Genomic DNA, 15,085 nt, shown 5'->3' with positions numbered 1-15,085 from the left:
TTCACTCCGTATGATCATTTCTAGTCCCATCCATTTGTCCACAAATTTAGGGATTTCCTTGTTTTTAATAGCTGAGTAGTATTCCATAGTGTAAATGTACCACAATTTCTTTATCCATTCTTCAACTGAGGGACATTTAGGCTGTTTCTAGGTCCTGGCTATTATGAATAAGGCTGCTATGAACATGGTTGAGTGTACGTCCTTGTTGTGTGATGGAGCATCAAGAAGATAAGTCTTAAATTATGAACTTCTCTTTACACTCCCTTGAAAAAGAGTGGTCACTGGTTATTGGAAGTGAGTCTGGAGGCAAACACAGGAATGCAATGCTTAAGTGCTTAAATATATTTTTGTTACTAACTCACAAATTCAACCTTTATCACTCACACATATACTATGTACATATATTTTTCATTTGATAATTGAGTAAAATGTTATCTGTTAACATTGGTGTGGAAGAGCCACTTTTAATCCCAGCACTGGGGAGGCAGAAGCAGGCAGATCCCTGTGAGTTCGAGGCCAGCCTGGTCTACAAAGCAAGTCTAGGATAGCCAAGGCTACATAGAAAAACCCTGTCTCAAAACAACAACAACAACAACAACAAAATCTGTGCATCTACTTTGCATTTATATTGTAACATAATCATAAACACCAAAGTCTAAAAAGAAAAAAAAGCCAGCATAATGAACTAGGAGCTTAAGTTGATTTACTGACTGATGAAGCCCCAATAATTTTAAAACATAAATTAATAACAACTGAATCTTTCCTTAACAGTATTAGTTTCACATGGGCATGTTCTAATTAATCATTAGCTGCTGAGAATTAAAGTGCTTAATTCTTAACATGATCTCCATGCTAATACAGTAGTTCATCTCGACTGATAAATGGTTAGATAGTTGCATTTGGTAAGTAAGAATTTAAATTCTCCTGAAAATCCTGGCTTTCATTCCATATGCATATTCTATGAGAGGAACTAAGCCACGTAATTCTTTCTTTCTTTCTTTCTTCCTTTTTTTTTTTTTTTTTTTTTTTTTTGTCTTTTGAGACAGGGTTTCTCTGTGCAGCCTTGGCTGCCCTGGACTCACTCTGTAGACCAGGCGGGCCTTGAACTCACAGCGATCTGCCTGCCTCTGCCTCCCGAGTGCTGGGATTAAAGGCGTGCGCCACCACACCTGGTTTATTAGTTCTTTCTAAATGTCCTGTTTCGGAAGCTCTTAAACTCTATGGTGAGTCAGTCATCAGAGGAGTTTGGCGTGGGCATAAACGCACAATTTAAACTAAGGAATACAAAGAAAATAGCTCAAATAATTTTTAAGTGTTTTCTTGTGCTTGTGGGAGAACTTTAAAGACTGCGAGCAGTTGAATAAATTCTGTGTTTGGAAACAATAACCCTGAGGAACAGAAGCCCCTCCTGCTGAAATGAAAATATGACTAGGAGTGAAGCCTGAGCTTCTACCCTTTAGTCCTTTGTTTTCTCCTGTCTCTTTGGTTGGTTGTTGGCTTGGTTTGCTTTGTTCATTTATTTATTTTTCTTTTTCATTCATTTTGATAGAGTAGTTTTAAAGAGGACGGGTTATCTCATTGGACCTGTGTTTTTCATTCCTTTAAGGTCAGCCCAATCATGACCTTAAAACCAGCGCTCTCTGACCCCACCTCTCTGTCTGTCTGTCTGTCTGTCTGTCTCTCTCTCTCTCTCTCTCTCTCTCTCTCTCTCTCTCTCTCTCTCTCTCTCTCTCTCTCTCTCTCTCTCTCTCTCTCTTGCTCTCCTGGAACTTCTTTCAAGCCAGCCTGGCCCTCCATCTGACAGCCTTTCTCTATCCTGGTCATCTCTTCCGCCATGCTCCTACAGTGCTTCTGGATCTCCTCTTGAAATGTGTCCAGGAAAATAGACAACTGTATCTAACACTGTCCACAGAACTTCACCATAGATTTTTCTAGAAATAGTGATGTGACCTCTATCCGTTCTAAAAGACAGAAAATGTGGTTTAATTTTGAAGAAAAATGGGGATGCAGAATGCTTTCTCCATATCTTTCCCATAGTTCAGTGGGTATATGCAGACCCCACCTAACCTGAAGGGCCAGAAATGCCTTACAAAAAGTGATGTAGGGGAAGCAGAAGATCATTAAGCATCAAACTCAGCAACTGTAGCGTAATAAATAATTTCATTTCTCACTCAGTTATGAAAATATACTCCTCAATAAAAATAAAAAATGTTCAAGACATTTGAACTTAAATAAAATTTTCAAATAAAAAAATGTCGTAATTCAAACATTAATTGTCTCTTATCATCTTTATATGTAAGCCTTCCATGATCCCCAAATAAACACTTTAAATATTGAGAAATATAGATTTGCTAAGATGTCCTTGGAGATAAGAGTTTCCATAACAAAAACTCATATTAGACAGGTAGATCATGGTGAGGGACGAAGCATGTTTTTTCAGTTAGCCAGCAAATGACCACCAACTGGCCAGCTGATAGAATTACTTTCACGAAAGATGTTCAAGTAACAACCAATTTAGCTACTGAATCCAGAGACTCCTGGCCCTTAGATTGCTAAATCTTTCTGATCAAGTTCATAAAAAAAATCAGTGGTGGAAAGGTCTGAGTTCATAATCGATGGGCCTGGCCTAGAACATCCGGCCTCATAAACAGCCTATTCCTGAACACCTGGTGCCTCAAAGTCAATTTCAAAACAACCCAAATGTAAGCATCGACTGCTGAGGTTCTTTATCCCTGTGTAGTTCTAGGAATCAAACCCAGGGCCTCATGCCATGGCAGGCAGGTGCTCTACCACTGTGTTATGACTCTAGCCCCTTAAGAGTTGAAACACTCTGGGGAGGGGTCCTTCAGGCTGGGCCTCATGGTGGGAAACACATTTAACAGCGATAGATTGATACTATCAACAGCAGGAACTGTTTTAAGCTAATGACGTTGACAAGCAGTTTGAACAGTACCAACAGGAGAAGAGTGGCCTGAGCAAGTGGTCTATCATTGACAACAGGGTCAAGCACTGCAGGAGCTTAAACACTTAGAGATGTGCTTGTGAAGGCGATGCATAGACTGGATAGTGGGCCTGTCAGAACTAGAGCAATCGCAGGAAGAGGATTCTGGATGAATTGATGAATGAAACACCCACCAAACTCTACCACCCCCTTGATGCCAGTCAAAAGCAGATGAAGATTTCTTTTTTTTTTCTTTTTTTTTCTTTTTTTTTTTTTTTTTTTTAGTGGATGAACTTAGTAATGCACTCTCTGTGGTTAGACTCAGTTAAATGAAGACACTGGCTACTTCTTTCTGGGATGGTGTAGAGGTTGGCAAGAAGAAGAATACAGATCACTTATGAGCAGAATCTCCAAAAAGTGAGTCTCTCTGAAAACTTCTGGTCTGAGAAGCTTGATCAGGGACACAGGAGTATAGAAAGTGGATATGAGCAAAGAGCCCACTTTGCTGGGAAGGAAGCTGAGCTCTACCACACGAAGAGATTTATTGTACCGAGTCTGCTGACGTGACTGTGATGCCAGCACTAATGAAGCAAGATGGGTATCACAAATCTGAGGCCAGCCTGGGCTATGTAGAGACAGGAATGCTAACTCAAGAAGAAAATAAGAAGAAAGCTAAAGTATGGGCATAGATGGAAATCAGTATACAGAAGCTAGTCTCCAAGGACACGGGCAGGGAGAAAAATGTTTTCTGGAACTAAATGGACCCAGCAGGTTATAATGTGTGAATGTGTGTGTGTAGTGTGTGTGTGTGTGTGTGTGTGTGTGTGTGTGTGTGTGTGTGTGTGTAGAATTATAATAACTGGGGGAGGGGGGCGGGAAGGCCATGAATTTAAGAGGCAGAGGGGTGGGAACAAAGGAGCAGTTGGAAGGAAGGGAAGAGACAAAATTTTGCAAATACAGCACACATATATGAAAGTAAAACTAATATTTTAACTAGCTATTGGAGCTGTTGGTATGTATGTGCACGTATGCAGTGTGCATGTGTGCATGTGCGTGCATGTGTGTTTCATTGATCGACACATTTTCATTGTAAGTTGTTCTGAATTATATAAGGACATCTTTGCACCAGTATATAGTAAACTTTTAGTTTATTCTTAACATCTACTTCCTTTTTATTACCTCTCTCATTAGTCTCCATTTTTCTTCTCCTTTCATACTACAAACGCACACATGATTTTTATATCTTCATAACATCTACGAACCACAAATGAGAGAAAACACGTGATATTTGTCTTTGTCAGGCCAACTTAATCCATTTAACACTGTTACTTTCAGCTGTAGCCAACCTCTTGAAAACCACATAGCTTCACTCTTTTTTTTTTTTTTTTTAATTATTCAAGTTCTATCCCTCCAATGGGTGAGTATTCCTCATTTTCCTTCCTCATTCCCTCTGTGGATAAACCCCAAAGCCAGTCCCAACACTTAGCTACCTAAATAGTGCTGCAGTAAACACCGACGCGCAAGTATCTCTGCAATGTTATCTGGAGTCCTTCAGGTAAGTAACGTCGGGGTGGTTTAACTGGGTCCTACAGCAGATGTAGTTTAGTGTTTTGAGGAATCTGTATTCAGTTTCACAGAGACTGGACCACTTTACACTCCCTCCAGCGGTATATGAGGGCTGCCTGATGCCTATATCCACACCAGCACTTGTTATTTGTTTCCTTAACGACTGCCGTTCTGACTGGGGTGAGATGCAGTTACAGTGTAGTTTTAATTACCATCTCTCTGATAGCCGGTGATGTTAAATATCTTTTCATGTGTTTAGGGACCGTTCATATTTCATCTTTTGAGAACTGCCTTGCTCATTTCATTGGCCCATTTATTTAGTGGGTTGTTTAATTTCTCGTTATTTAGGTTTTTCAGGTCTCTGTATGTTAAATATATTGATTCTCTGCCTGATATAAGTTGTGTCTTGGCTGGGTTTTTCCTTTGGTTGATCAGAAGCTTTGCAGTTGCATGAGGTCTCACGTGTCAATTACCAGCATTCTTTGCTGAGCAGTTGGAGCCCTATTTAGAAAGCCCTTGCCTATGACTGCATCTTGAAGTGTTTTTCTCCACTTTGAATTGTAACACTTCTAGGTTTTAGAGCAAAATCTTTCCTCCACGGTGCTGGAGACCACCAGCACCAGCACACAGGGTAAACCAAGGTGGGTCGCAGCACAGCATTGGTGAATGACGGCTGGTGGCCTTGCTATTTACACCTTAACTCTTAAGGAAAAGAGAGTCAACTATTCAGGCCTCTAGCTAAGAATCTTTGTTATTTAATGACAGGAGGACTCAACCAGCTGAGCCAGTGGTGATTAATGAGGGGTTGTGAAAGGAAGAACCTCGGTTCCTTTTGACTTGATGGCTTAGCAGTGAACAGCGACTTGCTGGAAGCTAGAGATCTAACTAAGAAGGGAGATAAAACACTCTGGACCCCTTATTACTTACTAAACTTATTACATTTAGAGGCACACATTTCACAGACAAAGCAAGCAGATTTTTATGAACCTCACACACTCATGCACACATACAATCAATTAGACAAAATAAGGGAGCTCCCAAAGACACCTTCATCCACATATATGTGAACATATAACTATAATATATAAATATACATACATACATACATACATACACACATATATACAATATGTACAGAAAATCATACATATAAATAGACACATTTTTGGATGAAGCAAGTTGTTTTAACAACTGTTTAATTCTGTCTTGGGTTTTTTGTTTTGTTGTTGTTTGTTTGTTGTTTTGTTTTTTCCAAGACAGGGTTTCTCTGTGTAGCCTTGGCTGTCCTGGACTCGCTTTATAGACCAGGCAGGCCTCGAACTCACAGCGATCCACCTGCCTCTGCCTCCCGAGTGGTGTCTTGAGTTTTTATACAATCTAATACAAAGATTCTCTATGAATAGAAAAAAATACCTCATTCAAAAATAGATACAACCATTACATAAAAAGGGAGTTACAGTAGGACTATTGATTTTAAGTTCTTTCATTAGAACTATATCTAACTAGCTACTTTTGTTTTTTATAAGTTTAAAGCAGTTTTTTGTTGTTGCTGTTGTTGGTTTGGTTTGGTTTTTGTTTGTTTGTTTGTTTGCTTGGTTGGTTGATTGGTTTGGTTTTTCGAGACAAGGTTTCTTTGGAACAGCCCTGGCAATCCTAGATGCTTTGTAGGCCAGGTTGGCCTTGAAGTCACAGAGATCCACCTGCCTCTGCTTCCCAAGTGCTGGGATTAAAGGAATGTGACACCACACCTGGCTAAAGCAGTGGTTTTATTTATATGCTCATTATGAGTTCAAAGCAGAAGTTTTATCTTTTCTTGTTTTAAATGCATGTTATGTGTCCAAAACAAGAGTTTTTATGTCAAGGTTTTTCTGTATAACAGTTGTCTGTCTTGTCTTATATAGCTACCCATTTATTCTTTGTTTCTATATTCATATGGTCTTTCTTATTGTGATGTATACCTGGGCCTTATCTTTGGACTAAACCTAGAATGAATGTATTTCCTTGATTATTAATTTGTTTCAGTCTTGTTTTCCTTCTTGGTATAATTCACATGGGAGTTCATGGAGCTCCTAACAATGTTTGCTGTACTGCAGGAGGGTCTGTACCTGTTGAATCAGAGAGGTAGCTGAAGCTGACACACAGATCCTACTGTACAGAATAAGTGCAGCAATACATCTCTTAGACTGTAAAAGAGCATTAGCAACCCATTCTAATGCATTTATAACAAAGTCCTCATATCAATGCTGTGAAAGAATAACAGCCAACAATGCGTACGATGAGGAAAACACATCAGGGCTCATGGTGAAGCTTGCACAATAGTTGAAAAGCAATTTTTACAGGAAATGCTATACATAGATCCATATTAAGTAATTTTTTTTACACCTCCTGTAATCCCTGGGTGTAGAGTGGCAAAAGGTGAAATAAGAGGATCAGAGTGCATAACAGGTAGAGGACGGAGGCGCCAGTCTGCTGTGTCTTTGATGAAGTATCTGACCCTGGCTGGAGATGTTGGTATCTCAGAGGGGTGAACATCTCTGCCTTCAAGCTGGAGGGAGAAGGTGTCCTGGCACAATCAATTGGTCTGGCATCCATCAAGGTGCATCAGTGTTCTGTGTAAACATGCAAACAAAGCTTTTCCCAGGATGATACATCCGGTTCCTTTTATTGTCTGGTTAGTGGGGCTTTTATTTTGACAGAGGTAAAAGGCATGAATTAGACTATGGTGAGGAGATGGTTGTCTGTAATCTAGATAACTGTGCTCTAAAAGGTCTAATGAACTTGGTCCACCATACCCTCCCTGTCCAGTGGATACAGGGGATGCCAGTGGAGTGTGAAATATTAAAAGTTCTCAAAGACATATAAGAATGGATGGCTCTACTGAGCTGCCTGTCTTTAAGACTTAAAAATCGGTGACTACGGCTGTCAGCTCAACGCATAGCGCAGAGGTTTCTGGCACGGGGAAAGATTCTTTATGACCATCGAGAATCAAAGCAGCCTGATTTGAAGCTGAGCCATCATTGAAAACAAGTGCTGCTGTGGAAGGCGGTGGCCCAATTCTGTAATTATTTATTCTCTGGGATCATAAGAGAAAACATCACGCTAATCTGTAGCATAAAGGATATCGGACGAGAGATTTTAATTTCTTGAACCCAGAAAGCTTTGTCATTAGAGATAAACCCTGCAGCTCACCCACCCCCCACCCCCCCACCCCCCCACCCCCCACCACCCACCACCCACCACCCACCACCCCACAGCCCGCACCACCCCCTCACCACCCTCCACCCCTCCCACTCACTACCCACCTCCACCCAGCCTGGGTACCTGGGCTGCTTGTGACCGGATGGGACAGTAATGGCAGCAGCTCCTCTGAGTGAAAGCCATAGGTGAACCTTGTCCGTGGGCAATGGGGCTGGGCTGGTTCTAAAACTTTAACTTAGCTGTGAATATTGTTAAAGATAAATCCAGTTGATCTTTTAGAGAAGTTTTTGATAGGTTTAACAGTGTCTATATAGAGAATAAAAATGAATATTCTTAGGGGTGTGCGCCCAAAGGCAGTTATTGATTAGTAGGTTTGACTTAAAATTTTTGAGGTGAGGGGTGAAGAACAGCAGTGCTCAACCTGTGCTTTCAAGGGCGCCTCCTTAGCTGTCGAAATTGAGGGGATCTAGTTAAGCAATGGTCTTAACAAGGCCCCTTCATCCCGAATGGCTCCATTTTGAAGCGGCATGTGTAGTATTATCAAAAATAAACAAGCCTTTGATTTTTTGGGCTTGAGGCCCCCACCAGGAAAGCAAAGTGGCTACGGTGTAGTCTACTGTTTGAGGGCCCAGTCCAATGGCAGTAAATCTCATGAGTGTCTTTTAGTTTCTATTTACATTTTTAAAAAACGTTTCGAGGAATGGCTTAAGAACACGTGTTGCGGGGGGGGGGGGGGAGGGGGGAATAGAGGTGGGAGGGGAGGAGGGGGAGGGGTGGGGTGGGGTGGCCAGTTAGAATTAGGGTACCTTGTTGCCTCCCTCTCCAAGTTAGATTTCTCCTCCTGGCTTAACTCTTTCCCCATACATCATTATCCTCTCCTGAGCTGTCTTTTTTAGGCTTTTGTACCAGGGGGAAAGCACTATTTTGAGGCTACAGCAAAGGAGGGAGGGGCCGAGGGCTCTGGTGCTTATGGGAGCTTCTCATCATTTGTTAGCGTCTGTCTAATCAGGCTGTAAATAGAATATACAGCAGGAAGCTTTCTTTACCTCCAATTTTTTGTAAACCAGTTCTTAGTGTTTATTTCTATCCTTTTTCATGTATCTTTATCTAAGGCTCTGTGGTCTAGAAGTTGTTGGCTGACTATATATAAAATAGAAATTGTATCAGAACGTTTTTGGAGGTACATGAAATCCTTAAGAGCTCAACTGCTCAAATTAAGAACTTCAAGGCCTCTTCAAATAAGCCCTGTCTTTATAAGAAAGTAAAGTGTCATCCATATGGTGAATAAGGTAAACGTGAGAATAAACTTTACAGACTTGTAAGATAGCAATGCCCACAAAGCTCTAACAAAGAGTAGGGAGGTATATGTACATATTAATATATGAATATATATATAATATTCTAAGGATACACTTCTCATTGGTACCTTAAATAAGGTCTCTGGAATTTAGGTAACGTTAAACAAAAAGCAAAGTGTTGACAGTCATAGGATGCAGGGGAGTGGTAAAAAGGCAATCTTGGAGACTCGAGGACAATATTATCATCTTCAGAATGACAGAAAGTGACAGTAGCCCAGGCTGAAGGGTTCCCATGCCTTCTATTATATCAAATATCTTTCTTAGTCGTGTATTATTCTCCATATGTCTGTTTTGTTTTGTTTCTTAAAGGTGTTTCAAGGCCTAGTGGAAGGCTCCGTGTGACTCTTTTGGAGTGGCTCTTTCACCCCACAGGTAGCTATTTCAATTTTGTTTGCTTGCTTGTTCATTAAGACCCTGATACAGGAGTGAGAGCAGCTAAGCAGATTTCTGTTCCGAATAGACTTAAACCACTTTGGTAGGAGATTTTTATAATGATCTCAGTTTCTCCAGTGAAATCAGAAGCATCATCCCAGGCACCATATTTATTTTCTGTAAAGAGGCAGGGCAAAAATGTACTCCTGTACTCCCTGGGTTTGTCCATTGCTACTGTTGAATAGTCCGTTGCTGATGATAGATTGTCTGAGGCTATTGGGTCACCTTTGTTATCTGGGGGGCCTATGGTGGTCCCCTCACCCAGTTTCCCTGGTTCAATGGTGGTCTTACATAGTTAGGAGGTACAGTAATATCAGACAAGGGGGTGCTGTTCCCTCTTCCAGTGGGATCCTTTCATGCAGCAAGGGCACAGCCACAGAGGCATGGTGCCTTAAGTGGGATCAGGAGTAGGAAAGTTCATGGGGCCTTAAGCCATGTCCCCCTAATCAGATTTTCATTTTTCTTCCCTAGTTAGACACCAGTAGTAGGCTGGCCTTAAAACATGGCTGTGGTCTCCTTCTGTCAGAGGTCTAGGGGAGGGAAATAGGGAGAAAATGGGAAAGAGGGAGAGAAAGGAACAGGGAAGATACAACTGAAGCAATAACAATTGAGATGCAATCTGAATAAATAATAATAATAAAAAGAAAAGCAGCTGTAAGGATATGAGGGAGCAACTTCAGTACATGCTTCAGTAAAATTAGAAATATTTCCAGATTCTCTAATTGGTCTCAGTAATGGCTGACAGGTATAGCATTTTCAAAGGCCAGTTGCTTTAAACTGATATCTTTTACCTCAGAGCTAGAAACTACTTTTTTTTTTTACTGTCTCCATCAGGCAGGCAATAAGTTCCTCAAAAGGCTCCTCCAGTTTCTGTTTTACGTTAGCAAGCCCTCTAGTATTTGTATCTCCTGTTGATAAAAAGGACCCTCTGTCTGGAGATTGACCATGTCTCAGCCTGAGGGATATTTAAAGAATGTACGCAAAGGTGTCAGTACCCAAGAGAAAATAGCTAGATGCTGGTAGCACGTAGCTTATCAACCTGTGCGGGTAGCAACAGGCAATTTCAACTCCAACTGCTCTCCTATCCTTTCCCGCTTTCTGCTAGGGGCCCCAGCAGCAGCCCAGGTGAGGTCCTCCCTAGACTTACCTTCCTCAGGGCCCTGTTCTGGTGCCAGGATGCTAGAGACCAGCTCCAGCACACAGGGTAAGCCAAGGTGGGTCTCAGCTAGTGGCTGGTCTTTCTCTGTATACTTCAACTCTTCATTTTTTCGTGCTGGTAGCCTTGCTGTTTACACTTTAACACTTAAAGGTCCAGGCTGGTGGCCTTGCTATTTACACCTTGGCAAACAAAGCAAGAGGATTTATATGAGCCTCACACACACACATGCACATGTAGAAACAATAGACAAAATAAGGGAGCTCCCAAAGACACTATTCATCCACATATATGTGAACATATATATACACACACACACAGACAGACAATCACACATATAAGCAGACAGACACATACAGTTTGGGTAAAGCAAATAGTTTCAACAACTGTTAAATTATGTCCTGAGTTTTCATATGATCTAATACAAAGTTTATCTATGTATGGGAAAAAAATTCTTCATTCAAAAATAGATACAACCATTACATAAAAAGGGAGTAGGACTATTGATTTTAAGTCCTTTCACTAGAACTATATCTAACTAGATAATTTTGTTCCTTGTAAGTTTAAAGCGGTGGTTTTTATCAGGAAGTACAAAATCATCTGTAGGAGATCTGCCCAATGGAGAGAGTGGCACCTATGGAGGAATATTATTACTCTATAGGCAGTGAGAGCCCGTCCCATGCCAGATATATGACACAAGCATGGTCTTCTATATCTAGAATCATATCTGCACACAAGGATAGTTTTGCTTCTTCTCATATTCATATCCTTTCCCTAGTTTTTGTTTTCTTTTCTTTTGTTTTGTTTTTGCCTTCTTGCTTTGGCTGAGATTTCACGCACTGTACTGAATAGGAGAAAAGACAGTGGGCATTTTTGTCTTGCTTCTTATTAGGGTAGGAACACTTTGAGCCTCCCCCTTTTCTTCATCATGTACTTTCATGATATTGTTGGAAGAGCCCATCACATTTTGAAGCTGTGTTTGATAGTTAAACAAAAAATAAATGTTCAAATTAGTGTTTTTAGTTTTGAGTATTTTTTGGTATGAAGTTCCCTGAACATTCATATTTCATTACTGTGTTATACTTGATGCTTTATGAAGCGCACTTTTTTGGTTTTTATTTTCTTCTTGCTTGGCTAACCACAATGAATCATTATACATAGATAATGCTACATTTCTCGGATTTATCTAAGCAATAATTAGACTAGCGAATGCTCTAGTTTTTCATCCAGAATTTTTAGACTTGTCTAGAATTTTAACATATGGAAGGTACCTAGCAGTATAAAAAGTTGTGCTGAATTGATGTGTGGCTATTTATATATCAAGACACACCATGCAGAGAATATCACCTTTTTTGATATTATGCCTGTCTGTACCCCAAAAGCCAAAATTTTGCTGCTATAGTTCAGTCTCATTAATTCGCTGCATTTGTTAACCAGATGCAACAGAATTCTCTAGTAGGATAAATGCTAAGGTAACAGTTACTTTTAAAATGATAATACAGGCTGTCTCATCTGTCTTGACGTTGCTAATTTCTTCATTTTATAAAACACAAGTGTCTCCATATGTAGTTAAGGATGAAAACAGTCACCGTCATGGCAGCACCTGGTTGCTCTTCTAGATGCCATGGCAATGTTGCTCCTCTTTTTTCCCCTTCCCGCCTTTGCCCCTTTGTGCTAACACTTCCACACTCATTTTTTTTTTCATAATTTCTCACTAAGATTAGAAACTTTGAGCAGAGAAAGGGCTGTGTGAGAGGAGACAGCAGTCATGAGGGAAACGGGAAACACCTTAATAAATTACTAAGTTGCTCCCATTTTGATGGCATTGGGATAGTTAAGATCAAGAGAATGCTTAATTCGATGACAATAAAAGAATATTTAAATTTCGTTAGGATTATTTGACCAGAAAAAATAAAATAAAATAAAATGAGATTGCCAAACAGTATTCGCTGTGAAGTTCTAGTTCAGAGAATAACTTCATGTTCTCAACAACTGTGCCAACAGTGTTACGTAATTGTGAATGGTCAATGGTGCATGTTTACACTCAAGGCATGAGGCTTCTACTAAAAAAAAAAAGTGTGCCATTACTTTAAAGGACATCGTTATGCAGGTATTTGGGTTATTTTGCCATTGTTACTCTTAAAAGAAAAATATTATTTAATGAAGAAGAAAAAGAAAAATACTAGGTGGGTGGCGGCTGCATTTGGAATTATAAGTTAAAGCACTGCATGTAGAGTAGAGTCAATACTACTCAGACTGAGCCAACACCCAAGATGGCTATGCTGGGGAGAGGCAGCCTACACCAGCACGCGTTCCTAAACCCCGTGTGTTGTGCTGTCCAACGCTGCATAAGTACTTCTGTATAATCTTTTATAAAACATAGATTGTAGCCAAGCGGTGGTTGTGCACACCTTTAATCCCAGCACTTGAGAGGCAGAGGCAGGAGGATCTTTTTGAGTTCAAGGCCAGAACAAGTTCCAGGACAGCCAAAGCTAGACAGAGAAACTCTATCTCAAAGGAACAAACAAAGAACAACAGCTAAGATATTCTTACATTGAAACTTTTGTGGTTCACCTTTAGAACATTTTCATTAAAGGACAATATTTACTTATAATCGCGTCTATAGCTTTAGAACGTATTATTTTAGAATCTCCTAGTGCCAGTCCTTACCTAAAACTTCCCAGTCTATCACCCAGCTAAAACTTAAATTGAAGTCCTGAAATTTCAATGAATTTTGCAAAAAACTATGAATGGTTTGACAAGGAGAAATAGATTATCTGGTCTCAAATCATCTGTAAATTTTGCCTATGTTATATAATAAATAACTGTCTATGGCGTATCTTTCTTTAGAGTATTAGAGATGCATCTGCAGCTTAATTACAGTAAGCTGTATAATATAACTGTTTGACAAATGATTTGCAAATATTATTGGCTATTTCAGTGCTGAATTATTCAAAGTGATTTTTTTATGATGCTGATATTGATAAAAAATTTCTTTATTAAAATAATATGTGTGGGTTTGAAGGGAGCTTTTTTTTGCAAAAAGAAAAATTTCCAGTGAATAATACCATGACAAAGTATGCATTCAAACAGAATGGGATCTAATGTCAGAAACTTCTGACACCAGTGTACTCATTCCCAGACGTCCCCGATTCACAGTAGTGACAGCTCCAGTTTGCTTAACGTCAGGAGTCTAAATAAGCAGCTAAAATGCATATAACCGCTATTTCAGTCGTTTTACTTTTTATACCTATACTCTTTCTACAGCCACATACTGAGTTATGTAAGTTAGCCATTTCCTATTGCATTAATGGCAGATAGCTTTATTGATCAGTCCAAATGTCTTTCTGCAGTTCCATGGGACACTGGCCAAGGCAAACACATCAGGAATGATGGTATTTAAGAACAAACATAGCCTGGCATCAACAAGCACAGTGTCCTGCTGACTGAGCACAAGGCACGAAGTAATGTTTCATCTTATTTTAAGCAGTGTCACCTCATGCTTTACTCATGCTCAACGGATATCGGGCGGCCATCGTAATATAGGCTATGTTCTAGACTGTGGGGATAAAAGAAAAGTGAATAAGGCATTCTTAGCTTCAAGAAGCTCATCACCAAGCAGGAGAGACAGGCACACTGGAAAGTAGTTTTAGCGCAGCCCTGCGAGGTACTGTGCATGCAGAGTGCGTAGTGTAGCTAGGATAGTAAGAGAGGAGGTTTGAAATCTTTAAAAAAGCCAACTCATACCTAAAGACGGGTGGGTTGCAACCTCTTTAGCTGCCTGTGCAACTCAAAGGACTGTAAAAGTTACAATTTGCTTTCACTAGATGAATTTGGGCTTCTGGAGCAACAGTGGTGAGGGTGGAGGGGGTGGCAGCTCGAGAAATGGGATGAGCAAGCAGAAAACTGAGAGGAGGAGGAGGAGGAGGAGGAGGATGTGAAGATGCCTAATTTCCAAAACTTTCCCCAAAAGACCAAATGAAAGAAGTAGCCTCCACCTTAGAAGAGGGTGGGACTTCCTGCAGGAAGGAGCACTCTCTGCCTGTAGGATGTACTGTATATAGTCATGCACTTTGTATTAATATATTAGAAATCTGCAGATTTTTTGTGCTTTTTATACTGTTGGATACTTATAATCAAAACTTTTAATCTAGGGTATTGAATAAATTTAGTCTTATTAGAAAATTTAAAAAAAAAAGAAATGAAAGGTAAGCTGGCAGGTGAGGGCGGGGGTGGGGGGGACGGGGGAAGGCAGAATTTTCGATGGTTTGGGTTTCCAAGCTAAGTATGGGGATAGGGATGTTTTAACAGTACAAGCTCTTTCAAAAAAGTAATTTCCCTGAAGAAAGCCACAGATCATCTGAGGGAATGTTGTACCTAAGATGACGGATCAACTAGATCACACAGATAATTAGGGATGAAGCAATATTCCTG

The sequence above is a fragment of the Acomys minous genome (assembly GCF_964271855.1).
Source record: "Acomys minous genome assembly, chromosome: 15".
Classification (NCBI taxonomy): domain Eukaryota; kingdom Metazoa; phylum Chordata; class Mammalia; order Rodentia; family Muridae; genus Acomys; species Acomys minous.
This window is presented reverse-complemented; position numbering follows the sequence as displayed.